The sequence below is a fragment of the Carcharodon carcharias genome, chromosome 7, assembly GCF_017639515.1.
Source record: "Carcharodon carcharias isolate sCarCar2 chromosome 7, sCarCar2.pri, whole genome shotgun sequence".
Lineage (NCBI taxonomy): Eukaryota > Metazoa > Chordata > Chondrichthyes > Lamniformes > Lamnidae > Carcharodon > Carcharodon carcharias.
The window spans coordinates 127,114,728-127,128,455 of NC_054473.1; the positions used below are offsets into that span (position 1 = coordinate 127,114,728).

General features: G+C 51.5%; 1 protein-coding gene across 1 annotated transcript in view; it reads left to right on the top strand.

Annotated features, from left to right (window-relative positions):
- Positions 1–13,728, top strand: part of slc9a5 (solute carrier family 9 member A5) — a 291,194-nt gene that overhangs the window by 243,864 nt on the left and 33,602 nt on the right. The window lies entirely within an intron of this gene.

The window sequence follows — 13,728 nt, forward strand, 5'->3', positions numbered from 1 at the left end:
CAGAAAGCTGCTTTTTGGCCTCATGCCAAATTTAGTTCTCCCGCCTGCCAAACTTCTCACTGTTGGCAGGACCAGAAGATTCCACTCCTTGCAGCTAGTGAGAAGCCAAACTGATACCTCCTTGAGTGTCTCACTCTTTGTTGCCATTTTGTATAAAGGCAAATGCATGCTGAATGACACCACACAATTTACATGAATGTAAAACCCAAATTGATTCGTTTCAATCCAAACTGCAACAGTATTACTGGTCTGTTAGCGAATTAAATAAGCTTGCTGCCAAGTGTCTAAATGTCTTGGTTACTACCTGCAAAGGAACTATTTTTTTGCAAACAGGTATCTTGAATCAATAATGAATGCTAGATTAATACAAATAATGAGGCCTATTACAAATAAATCAATCATTGTGCTATGGGAACTTTACAGAGGTGACATTCCCTTTGTGATATAACTTCAATTGGTTTGCATACTCTTTTCAATATCTTGATTACTTTATTGGTCATTTATAAGAAACTGGTCAAGTAGGGTGGGGCTTTTTAAGTCTCTCATCCAGTAATGTGTGAAAATCATGACTATTTCTTTTGATGATTGTCTTTTATTTGGATGAAATTTCCAAAAGCACATTTGTGAATGGAATTATCGAACATGACCACCATTATGATTTTCTTCAACAGCTATCCAAAGGAACTTTGAAAACGTCTCCCTTTTTATTATTATTTCAAAGGATCTATAAGTCAGATAATAGAATTCAAGAGGGACCGTTACATCTTTAGTCAAGTACTATCTCAGTGTTGACTTGGATGGTGGATCAAACAAAATATTGACACCAATCAGCATAATTCCGAGCAAACAAGGAAGGAGTACAGCTCTGTGAGGAACACTTATAACATCAGTCTTACATCTATTGAGATGATGCTGTTTACGCACTAATCCTGATATCAGCATCATTAAGTCAAAATTGTCATAATGACCTTTATGTTTGCAAATGAGGTTTTGTGTCTTTGCAATATTTTTGTACAAAGTCTGGGTCTGTTGTATAGGAATTACAACATAGAAACAGGCCCGTGGCAGGCAGGATTTTCAGCTCGGCCCATGGGCACACGCCCAACACACACGGGTGTGAAATAGCGCGTGATGACTTTGGGCGAGCCTCCCAACATCACTGCGCACTCGCGTGATATTTCAGGCACGAGCGGGAGTCGGCAGCCTGCCTGCCACCAATTAAGAGGGCTGTTAAACCCACTAATCAATTAGTTAAAGTGAAATTTTTTCCTTATCGTCCCATCTTATGATTGGCGGGCGGGCGAATATGCCAAGCGGCCTTTGCATTTTTGCGAAACCTCATCCACGGGTGGGATGAGGTTTCGGACAGTGATTAAAAAAAATAATAAAAATTTTAAAAACTCATTTTTAGCATGTCCCTACTCATGTGACAGAGTCACATGAGGGGGCATGTTTTCCTTATTTTTGAAATCTTTATTTTTGATGTTAAAAATCTTCAGCTCCCTGAAGCAGCTCTGTGCCTTCAGGGAGATTTCATTGAGTGCACCCGTGTGCATGCGCACACTTCAGCGCTCACGCTCCTCCTGCCCTCACCCAGGCAGTGCTGAAGTTATCAGCGTGTGTTTCACGCTGGCTGGCAGTTAATTGGCCAACCAGCATGAAATTGCAGTCAGGGCGCGATCACAGGTGGCAGACCGTTGTGTGGCTGCTCCCAGGACCACCCGTCGCACTTGCCCAACAAGATAAAAATTCTGCCCCATATGCCTGCTCAGTTTCCATAACCTCCTTTCATTCAGCCACCTATTTAACTTATGTTATGACCACTGGACATTTTAAAATGGCTATATCTTAACCTTTTATTCAAGGTAAAATGAATTGGTTTGGAGAGGGCAATGGGAACTCCTATGGAACTTGTCCGGAGACAAGCCACAAGATTTCATACTAAATCCGCCTAGAGACAACCCCATGTGACCTTCTTATTATGGATACAGAAATCCAAATTGAAAATGACTTGATGTAAGGTGCAGGCTTCAACACCTGAACACAAAGGAGGAGGCTGTTGGCTTTGCTGCTGTCCAGAATCTCAGCCTCTCAGGGTCAGTCAGCCCAGGAGAGTTGGGGAAGAAGACCCACAACAGGTACTGTCACACCAGGCAGAAAAAAAGGACTGCTTTGGATTAGCCACCAAGTTGAGGGCTGATGAGAATGGAATGCCTGTTCAAAGAGTTAAAGACTACGGAATCACCAGAGGGTACCTTGCAATTGGATGTCCTTTCGATTATGCTTAAAAGGGTTGAGTGAAGGGTCTTTGTTTAAAAGGACACTGGAAGACTCACCCTGGTGAAGAAGGGACTTTAAACTCAAGATCAGGGGTGGAATTTTGTCAGTTGTGTGCTGTTTCCATTGGCAGAACAAGAAGTGAATGCCACTTGCGCTCTCTTGCTTTTTCTGGTTTCCCACACAATTACAATTAAAATTTTAATTTGAAGTGCCGGCAGTGTGCACAGGAAATGTATGATTCTGCAACAGGGGGTGCTTTTCAGTGGTAAAACCCACCGTCAGCAACAATGCTGCAGCTACAGGTGGGATGTTAAGGAGCCTCTTGTCAAATAGCGAGGCTCTGCATCATGGCCACAACTTTCCTGCCTAACTCCATTGCCATTAACTTAAGTTGTTAGTGTAATTCTTAGCACAATTGGGATTATGTTGCAAATTACACAAACAACCGATTTAAGATTATAAATTAGGCTTGCAGTGTAGCTTATTTATGTGTGCTAGAAGCCATATATATTCACAAACAGGGGGGCCCTCTCCTTTGCAAAGAGCAAGACCATGCCTATATATTGTGCCTTTTTCAACTAAACAAAAGCTTGGGGGACAGCTATTCACTGGTTCATTCCCTGTGGAAATGCCTTGACAAATCAGAGTTGACCTCCTGGAATGGATTTTTTAAAAAAGCTTGGCAGTTAACTGTTCCCTGGTGCATTCTCCATGGCAATGCCTCTATCAGTCAGAGTCCACTTGCCAACCAACCAGCAGCCTCTTCTCATGCAGTATAAATTGTCATGCCCTTTGAGATTTGGTATTCTTGCGAATCTGTCCTGATGAGTGCAAGACAAAAAGCTTCGACAGCATGTCTTCATTTTCAGCAATACTCAAATCATTTTAACAAGATAACCACTTTTTCATTCCATTGGGTCAATTTTCTTATTGTTGTGGTTAATAGTATTGACACTGTTCTTATTGGATGGAATTTGTTTTAAGATGTCTATGGTACTGTATGTTATTTAGAACACTTAACAGCCAAGTGTTTACAAGTAGTTTTCAGCTTGTCAAAAGCCCAATGGAATATTTAGTGAAATCTTGTTCCATTGAATAAGATAGGATGAAGAAAAAAAAAGTTGTAAGTGGAATCATCCCACATTTGCTCAAAGTGCAGTAGTGGGCAGGAAAAAAAATGTTTTACCCGTTGGCCGCAACGGCGGCTCCTCAAGTCGTATCGTCTCAATCCCGTCTCAATAATTATGTATTCCCAGGAACCAGGCCATTTCGCTGGCAGTTGGCTCCAATTTGCCCAATACACTGTCACCTCGTCGCTTGCTCACGTGGGGCACCATATTTGAAGTGCAGCCCTGCACACACCTCTCAGCGCTTCCAGCCCAGGACTGCCACACAGAAGACATGGCCCAGAAAGACAAGATGACTGCAGCTCCCTCGAATCAGTGACACGTCCCTGGAATGCCTTTTGGATGCCATGGAGGCCCGCCATGATGTCCTCTATCCCCACTCTTGGCGAAGGCCAGCAAGCAATGTGACAAATTCAGCATGGCAGCGGTGGTCAGTGCCAATGCCCTGCGAAAGAGGACAACCACCCACTGCCGACAGAGGATGAATGATCTCCTCTGTTCCGCCAGGTTAAGTCACTCTTCTCATCACTCTCAACTCACATACTCACAAACCCATCACACATCCACAGGGATCTCATTCACTTCCAGTGCAAGGGACATCACCATGCACTCTCTCGCACGCAACTTCATTGTCCTCATCCCATCCGTGGGCCCACTCACCACCCACACATGCCAGGCATACTCATCATCTGGCCTGGCAGGTGTTCTGCTTACACTCTCTCCATCTGTCTTCATGCAGGACAAGCTGAGTCATGACAAAAGGGAGAGGTCGCAGATTGGTGGAGGAATGTCTAAAATTAAAGTCCTCATGGACTTTGAAAATAGAGTCATCCAGCTGGCCAGCGATGATCTGGACCGTTCCTGTGCTGATGGTGAAGTCGGCGATGCTCAACCAAGTGAGGATCAAGCAACATCCATCAGACAACCATACTCCATCATGCACTAATTATTTCTCCTTGCTTTTGCAGGTATATCTGGGAAACAATCGAGGGAGCTCACAACCCAGGTCCTCGACTCAAGCCCCAAAGACACCTCAGAAGAGGAATCTGCTGAAGCCCTCATTGGACGACCCATCACAGTGCTCACCCACACCCTCCAAGGTGTGGACCTTGGTGGGACCAAGCTTTATAGTAGCCTCAGGGTCACAATCTGGTGAGCACTTCACACTGTCTGATCTACAGCAGGTGCAGGCAGGGACTTCCCAGGTTTCCAGCACTTGCAGGACTGCTGGTGAGCAAAAATCTTTTGAGTCCAAGTCAGAACAATAGTGTCTGGACTTGCTCATACCTCAGTTGCTGGAGCTGCAAAGGCAAGCTCGGGAACATCAGGAAGGGATGTCCGCTGCACTCCTCAGATTGCAAGGCACGATAAAGGAATCGGTCCGCCTTCAGTCTGAGATAATAGTGCCAGAATGCCAATGCACCAAGGTCAACACTGGTAGGATGGCAGCCGCCATGGCACCTTGGGCCAGAACATCGGTCCTGCACTGCTGCGCAGGCTGAACTCCGTAGGTGATGCATAGTTGGTCTCTAACAGTGTTAACGTGAGAGGGTTGCGGTGCAGCTCGATCTCAGTCCAACTTCCCCTTCTCCTCAAGGAGTCAGCCAAGGGCTCTCGGGCACTTATAAGGAGGAGGATCAGCAGGTGCGCACCCTGGGGCCATCCACCCAGGTGACTCTGGGAGTGTCCGGCCCATCCAAATCCCCTCTTCATGTGACTACAGCAAATCCAGCTCTACAGGCTGAGCAGGGTGCCAGTGCCACACAGCAGGACCCCGAAAGCAGGCCAGAGCCCTCCATGTCTCAGACCTCCAGAGGATGCCCGCCAAGATCATCACAGACAGGGTGTATCAGTCAGCAGGCGGCTTCCACCTCCGCTGTGGATGGCCGGGGAGCACCAAGACATAGTGGCAGGCTTAGGAAGGTTAGAAAGCTGTAACTCTTCTGTTACAGAACAAATAAACTAAATTAACAAATCTAGGGACAAAGTAAAAGACAGCCCCTTAAAGGGAAACCGCAAAAAACAAAAGATATAATTTAAAGGAAACTTACTGACATCAAATCAAAATGTGATTAGGGGGTCGATAAAACACCCAAGTCCCTATGATGCCCGCCAAGCACGGAAGGCCAGCAGACACCACATGCTCCCTCTCCAGGGACACCCAGCTGTGAATGCAGCCGTGGAAGAGAGGCAGACAGTCGGGTCAGACGACCCCCTCGATCGCCCGCTGCCTGGACCTGTTAATGGCCAACTTGACCAGGCCCAGAAGAGGTTCAAGAGATGGTCCTCCTCCCTCCCAGCTCCCCTCCTGACTGGGTGCCCATAGATCAGGAGCACGGGACTGAAGTGCAACCAAAACAACAGTAAAAGGCTTTTCAAGAAACCCAATTCAGCCTTTTGTCCCAGAAGAAATCGACGAGCATTCTCTGGATTTTTGTGACAAAGTCGGGGTGAGGGGTCAAAGTAACCAGCCAGTGCCACAACATGGCGGCAATCAGCTGGTTTATGACCAGCACTCGACCCCAGTAAGACAGCACTCGGAGCAGTCCTGTCCAGCGCTCCAGGCGAGGGGTGACTTTGGCCTTCAGCTCCTGCCAGTTTGTCGGCCAGGATTCCTCAGCAGGACAGAGGTGGTCCCCCAGGTAGAGGAGGCTGGTCCTGCTCCAGATGAAAGGCCTGAGCTCCTCGGGTAGGGGATGCATCTGCCACTGACCGTCCAAGAGTGCACAATACTTCCCCAGTTGATCCAGGCAAAGGACATGGCAGAGTAGACCTTCTGGTACTCGTGCATCTTCTGCAGGTCAGCTGGGTCAGTGAACATGAGGAGCACGTCATCGGCGTAAGCCAAGAGGACTACCCCAATGCCCAGCCTGGCCCAATCCTGACAACCTCCTCTGCAAGAGGCCCAGGAAAGGCTCCACGCAGATGGAATACAATTGGCCAGACAGGGGGTAGCCCTGACGCACTCCACTGCCAAAGCGAAGGGGCACCGTCAGGGACCCGTTAACCTTAACTAGATTCTGCTGCAGCGTATAGAAGTCGGATCCGGGTAATGAAATGCATCCCAAATGCTCACAGAGTTCTGAATTAATATTCGTGATCCAGCCTATCGACGGCCTTTTCCTGGTCAAGAGGCAGGAAGGCGCTCGACAGACCAGTCCCCTTGGAGAATTGGATGATGTCCCGGACCAGATGGATATTATCAAAGATGGTACGTCCTGGCACCATGTAGGACTGGTCAGGGTGGATCTTGTGGTCCAGCACTGTGCCAAGGTGAGAAGACATTGCCCTGGCAAAGACCTTATAATCCATGCCGTGGAGGGAGACTGGGCACCAGTTAAGAAGACGGAGATCCCCCTTCTTTAGCAGCAGGGCAGTGACTGCCCTGCGCTCTGAGAGGGGCATCTCCCTGGTAGCAATACTCTCCCCCAGAACCCCCACATAGTCGATCCCCAGGACATCTCAGAACACCCTGAAGAACTCCACGGTCTGCCCGCCCAGCCCCGGGGACCTGCCCCTGGAGAGGCTGTCGAGGGTGCCGGTCAGCTCCCCCAGACTTATAGGGGAGTCAAGCTTTCCGGCGCCCTCCAGGCTGACCTGCAGCAGGTCCTCCCACAAAACCCTGCGAGTGTCCTCGCTGGACGGATCCAGAGAAAACAGGGCAGAGTAGCAGGTTTTGACAATGGCCCTGATGCCCTCCGGATCCGAGACAAGGGATCTGTCATCGGCCAGCAGCGTAAGGAGTTGCTGACGGACCCCGTGCCTTTTTCCAGCGAGTAGAAGAAGGGGGAGCTGGGGTCCAGGTCCTAAAGAAACCGGATCTGTGACCTCACGTATGTGCTGCGGGACCCGATAAATTGAGGTCCCACAGCGCGCCCTTCTTCTCTTCGTACACCAGCCGCAGGGCCGGGTCTGTGTTGGGCTGACCCAGACATGCCTCCAGGTCGAGCACCTCCTTCTCCAACTCCTTGGCCCTGGATTTCCGCCTCTTTGTCGACCCCCTCGCATACCCCTGACAGAAGATGTGGACGTGAGCCTTGCCCTCGTCCCACCATTGCCTCAAGGAGAGGAAGCCTCCCCGCTTCCTTCTCCAGCCGGCCCAGAAACGACAAAACAAGTCCAGGAACCGCTCGTCCTCCAGCAGCAGGTTGTTAAAGTGCCAATGCGCTGACCCCATCTGAGCGCAGAACAGAACGAGTTCCATCCACACCAGACGGTGATCCATGCATGGCACCTACTGCACAGAAGCTGCCGGAACGCAGGACACAAAGGCATTGGAAACATAGAGGGGTCGAGTATGGACATTCCGAATCCAGGTGACACAAAAAAGCGAAAACGCTGGAGTCAGGATGGAGATTTCGCCAGACGTCCACTAAGTTGAAGGACCCAACCAGGTCCCCTAACTTACTTACACCTAACATGTGGTGCTGGGCACCATGGTGGTCCCTGGCCCCAAGGGTACAGTTGAAATCCCCCCCTTGAGGACAATGCATTCACCTACGTCGATGGAGCCCAGATGAGTGGACACTTCCTCACAGAAGCTCGCTTGCTGCTGCATCTCCAGGGGAGTGTACACATTCACAAAGTGAAGCACCGTGCCCCCTAGCCGCACAGTAAGATGCAGCAACTGGCCTGGCACCGGCTCCTTGATCCCCAAAATTTCCGGCTGAAAATGTGGGGCTAAAAAGATAGCCACCCCGCCAGGATTGGAGGTCAGGTGACTCATATAGACCCCACCTCGCCACTCCAAGAGTCACTTAGCTTTGTCTCCCATGACAGTATGGGTTTCCTGCAGGAAGCACACTGAATACTTCCCGCCCCTGAGGACCAAGAAGTTCTGGAACCTGTGCTGTGTGTCCCTGCTGCTGTTGATGTTGAGGCTGGCTATGTTATCTTCATTGTCAGAAGTATGTGCTACCATCACCGTGCCTAGTGTAAGAAGGAGAGAACTATTTTAATCCTTCCTCTCCTTCAGGAGCTCAGTGAGAAACGCTTGGACCCTCCTCTTAGCATTCCGTCCAGTCCAGGGGTCTTGAGAGGCAGGCGGAACAGGACACAAGGGGAAAAGAATGCCACTGGTCCAGGGCTGACTGGACCCTGTCTCGGTGACCGCGATTACTCGCTAAAAAATTCTACAGCTCCTGTAAAGGGATGAGGGGAGAGTTGGTGGGGGGGCTCCAGGGGATCCACCGCCTCACCCGACGACGGCTCTGAGTCGTCCCCGGTGCTCACCACCGAAACCCCATCCTCCTCCTCCAGGTCGCCTCCAGCTTCCAACCCCTCCCCTGTATTGAGTACGGGGGCTGGTTCGGAGCTGCCTTTCGGCTTCACTTCCACCTCGATCCCACCCCCAAGATCAAGGGCAGAGGGATTCTCTCTAGTCTCCTCTTGGGGATATGAGCCAAAGGACAGCGGTGGCTCAGAGTGCCACTCACCCTCAGACACCTGGTCACCCAGCGAGTCCAGAAAAAGCTCCAGACCCAGGACAGAGGCGCCTGGCGCTAAAGGTTGGGAGGAAGAAGGGAGGCCTTCCTCAGCACCACCGCTCAATGACCCAGCGGTCGGGGCCATGAAGGGAGTGCCACAGTCCCCTGAGGGGGCCAGAAGGCATCTCGGGGGTACAAGGTGGGTTTGGGTGGGGCACCACCACAAGGATGATACCCTCACCGATCCCCGAGGGGCCCTGCTCAGGGGGCTGGAGCAAGGGCCGGGGATTTGGGCTCCACACAGAGGGCAGAGCGAGGACTTACAGGGCGATGCCACTACCTTCTCATTGGGGGAGGGGACACATCCGACCCCACAAGTCGCAAGGTCCTCCCCCTCCGAGGGGTGGCGTCACTTCTGTGGTAGGCTCAGGGCTAGGGAAACCTCCATTTGTGAGACCCCCACCGCCTTGTCCAGCCCACACATGAATAACGCCGGGCCCAGCACATGGCCCTGAGGTGCACGTGGGCCTGGGAGCACGTGTTGACACGTCACTGGGGTCGGAGGATATATTCCGCCCCGAGCCGGTGTCCCTGGGTGTCTGGGGATCAGGGTTGGTTTGAGGAGTTTGGGGGGCTGCCTCCACATGGCAGGTCTTCTGTTGCGCGTTCTTCCCGTGCGGGGTCTCTCCCCCCACCTCACAGCAGCCAAGATGGCGGTGGCTGTTGGCGGCACCTCCCCTTGTGGGGAGGAAGAGGAAGCGGTGGCAGGGGGAGGAGCGGTGGTGCCAGCCGCAGCTGCCTGAATGACATTGGTGGCCTTGGAGACGGGCAATTCTTTTGGACATGCTCCACCTCCTTGCAGGCATGGCACTGACCATTAGGCATCCCCCTCAAAGGTGACATCAAACCGCCACTCCGTGCACTCCTCCTGGGCCAGAAGAACAAAGACCTGGTGCCGGAAGGAGTACATGTGGCAGAGATTGGGGTCCCTGAGGCCGAGTAGGATCGACACCTCTCCGGACCTGACTTCCCCCAGTTGGTGACATTGGGGGAGGAGGGGCTCACTGGGAACGATAGGATAAAATATTGGATATTTTATCCAAGCATCTTTTCCTTCAGGAGCTCAGTGAGAAGCGCGTGGATCCTCCCCTTAGTGTTCCAGTCCAGCCCAGGGGCCTTGAGGGCCTCGCAGGTGGACCAGGACACAAGAGGTAAAGAATGCCACTGGTCCAGGGCCGACTGGACCCTGTCTTGGTGATTGCAATTACTCGCTAAAAAATTCTGGAGCTCCCGTAAAGGGATGAGGGGACAGTCGGTGGGGGGCACCAGGGGATCCATCGCCTCATCCGACAATGACTCTATATTTAACGAAAGGATAAAATGAGCCTCTCCACGGTGGCTCAAGAGGATCCACCACCAGATAGGCCCCACCTACGGTGAGTCCCTTGACCAGGGCCAGGTGCACCGCCCACTTGGACCTCAGGGAGAACACCACCTTCCCATACAGGTACGAGGCTGCAACAATGGCCGAGTGGCCGACAACCCCGGCCAAAATCTTCACACATGTTTCTACAGTCATCTCAGGGTGAATGGAGCTCTTTACCCCCTGGCCCTGGCCAGGAGGAACAGCAGTGATGGGGCTGTGGGAGCAGCGGAGGCCACAGAAGCAGTCACTCCCGCATAAGTCTTCTTGGCCGACCCCGCCACTGGTGATAGAGTCATCTCCACAGCCCTGGAGGGCCCGGCCCCTGGTGACCCCGTGGCAGCCATTGGGGGATGAGCCACACCCACCCTGAGCTCTGATGGTGGTAGCATCAGTGTTTAGAAAGGGGGAGAGGGGGAAAAGAAGGATTACCCTCTCCCTCCTGATGGTGTGTAAAGACAGACGGGGAGGAAAAAGAGAGGGAAAAAGGACAGGGAGGAATGGAAGGGGAAAGGGTAATGGGTGCAGGGTGGGTGGGTGTCGCAGAGTAGAATGGAATGGGGTGATGGGGGCCTAACTGTTCTTCCCATAGGGGGAGGGCGATATCTTCGTCAGGCAGCTGGTACTGCCTGGGCACAGGGAAGTCAGGTCCGTCCCTGTTCACCAAGCAACACCTGCTACCTGGAGTTGGACACGGGTGGGGCGAGAAGTGGGAGCGGGGGGATGCGGGAACAAGATGTTAAATGGACACGCACATGCACCCCTGCTCCCTGAGTCCCTTCAATAGTCATCTTCTTCCCCCTACATAGGAACACAGTCTTCAAAGCCCCCACCAAACAAAAGTCCAGACACCTACTGCAGATGTAATTTAAAAAGTCCTTGCCTCCTAGCCTCCCTGTCTTGCAGCACCTCCTCTCTCTCTCCTCCAATTCTTCAAGCCTCAGGCCTTGCAGGCTCCAGGCCCATGCAGCCCAGGCAACAATACCAACAGTAGGATTCTAGTTTCTCTTGGGCAGCAGCAAAACCAAAGCAGCTTGTAAAAGTCCAGAGGAGTATGTTGGAAAAAACAATAGTAGCAACAGCCAGCACAGCAACAATTCCCACTCAGGCAGGAACAAGCTGCAACTGAGCCCAATCATTGTTTTTCATAGCTTGCCATTGTGAGATTTGAACTCTTGATCTTGGGGTTACAAAACCAGTACCATAACCACTTGGCTATTTAGGCCAAGCTCTGACCCCAATCATGTAGCACGGCCTGGGCACAGGTGTTAATCAGTTGTACATAATGTTCACTTTGTTAATAAACTCCCAAGAATGTCTCCTTGCCTATGGTCCTTGTTCTGATGAGCAGTGTTCGTGTAACTCGGATGTGAAACCTTGGTCCCTGCACAAGATAAAGGCAGGTGTCTCAGTCCAGCGCCTCTTCCTTGTGCTTTATGCAACCTTTCCAGCACACTGATGCTGCACCTTCACTGTCACTGGTCACATCAGTCATGCCTGCACCTCGATGGTGCTTGTTATTGCTGCCAGAATGTCCTGGGCTAGTCGCACAGACCTCCGTCATTCTCTCTGTTTGCTCTCAGCATTTTTGAGGTGTGGCTGATGCCCATTTCATCAGCATCTGTGTCTGGTGACAGTGTAGTTCTGAAGGGTTCAGCTCACGAATGATGCCATAGGATCAGGAGAAGTTAGTGTTTCCCCATTCAGTTTCCATGAAATAAGCCTGTTCACAGAGCACAAGTGAGCTGCCATCAGCCAGACAGGAGTCAGACATTCACATGAGCTATGTGAGGATCTTTGGAGCGTCCCCACTGCATGTCGTCATCATCCTCCTGCAACGTAGGGACTATGGGCATCTGCTGCATCTCCATCACAGGAGCCTTATCACAGAGAGTATGTGTGCTGCCATCAGCCAGACAGAGTCAAATGTTCACAGATGCAATGTGAGGATCTATGGTGTCCCCTCATTGCATGTTGTTATCATCCTCCACGAATCTAGCAGCTATGAGAGCCTTCCGAGCGTACCTGCTTCATCTGGCCAGTGCAATGGCTTCATTGCTGTCATCCTCACCTTCAAGGACCTCCTTACCCTCATCCGCTTTGATGTCCTCCTCAAGGGAGGAGACATGCAGCCCCTCCATCTCCTCCTCAGCCATCTGCTCTCCCTGTTGCAGTGCCAGGTTGTAAAGGGTGCAGCAGATGACGACAATGCATGACACCTTCTCCATGTCTCCACCAGATAGTCCAAGCAGCAGAACCTCATTTTCAGCATCCCAATGACTTGCTGAGAATGTAGGAGTCATGGACACTCCCTGGGCACCTTGCGCAGATGCATTTGTGGTGGTCGCACACCAGTTGAACATTCAGCGAGTGGACACCCTTGTGGTTGACGTAATTGACCACTTGTTGCCACAGAGGTCTGCGTGCCAAGTGAGTACAGTCAATGGCACCCTGAATCTGTTGGAAACCTGAAATCTGGGCAAATCCCACCGCTCTTGCTTCCTGGCTTTCCTGATCCCAGGCGAAATGCACTAAGTTGTGTGCCTTCACAAAGGTGGTGTCCATGACCTTATGAATGCATTTGTGGGTGGAGGCTTGCGATATCCCACAAAGGTCACCTGTGGAGCCCTGAAGGGAGCCACTGGCATAAAAATTGAGTGCTGTGGTTACTTTCACAAACATGGGCAGTGGGTGCCATCCATGTCCCCGTGGCATGAAATCCTGCAGCAGGTGGCAGATGTGACCGACCGGTTCCCTGGGCATGTTTTTTGTCATCTGCAGGAATGACAAATGCTATCAATAGACCCTGGGTCTAGCTAGGTGCCAACCAGTGAGGGCTCGCTGTGGCTCTGCAGCGGCGTGCATGGGAGCCCCAACAATTCCTTCCTCTTGAGAGTGCTGCTTCTCCTTCTGTCCAGCCAGGCGCCTCCATTGCTCGCTTCTCCTTCGTCTCCACTCTCTGTACACCATGAGGCATAAGGGTAGGCCACCAGGCTCCACGCTTCTGATGTACTCCTCTTGCAGGATGAAAGAGAGAGATGTGTGGGTTAGCTTGGGTGCACTAAGGAACAGTCTTGATAAAATCTGAAGGCCCCTTAACGCAACCCAGAGAGTGCTTGCAACCACTTGGATGGCCAGAGATTAGTGCACTGCATGGCTGCCCGAAACCTTACCCACCTCTACCTCACTCCATCTGACCAATTGGCAGCAGCTGAGGCACAGGCATTCTCCTAACCCGCACTGCATGGCTGCACTGTTAGCTTGAACCAGATGAGACTGGTCCAAATCTAAATGATGACATTGCAAGGGGCTACGAGCGCATCCACCAGTGACTGCTCCATGGCCAGCTTTAGCAAGGAGATTGTACAACATGGCCAGTCATCCAGTTGACTCTGCAGTCCACTATATCGCTCATTACTTTGCTGTCTGTGCCCGAGGGCTGAAAAGCTCTGGAGCACTTGGTCGCACTTCG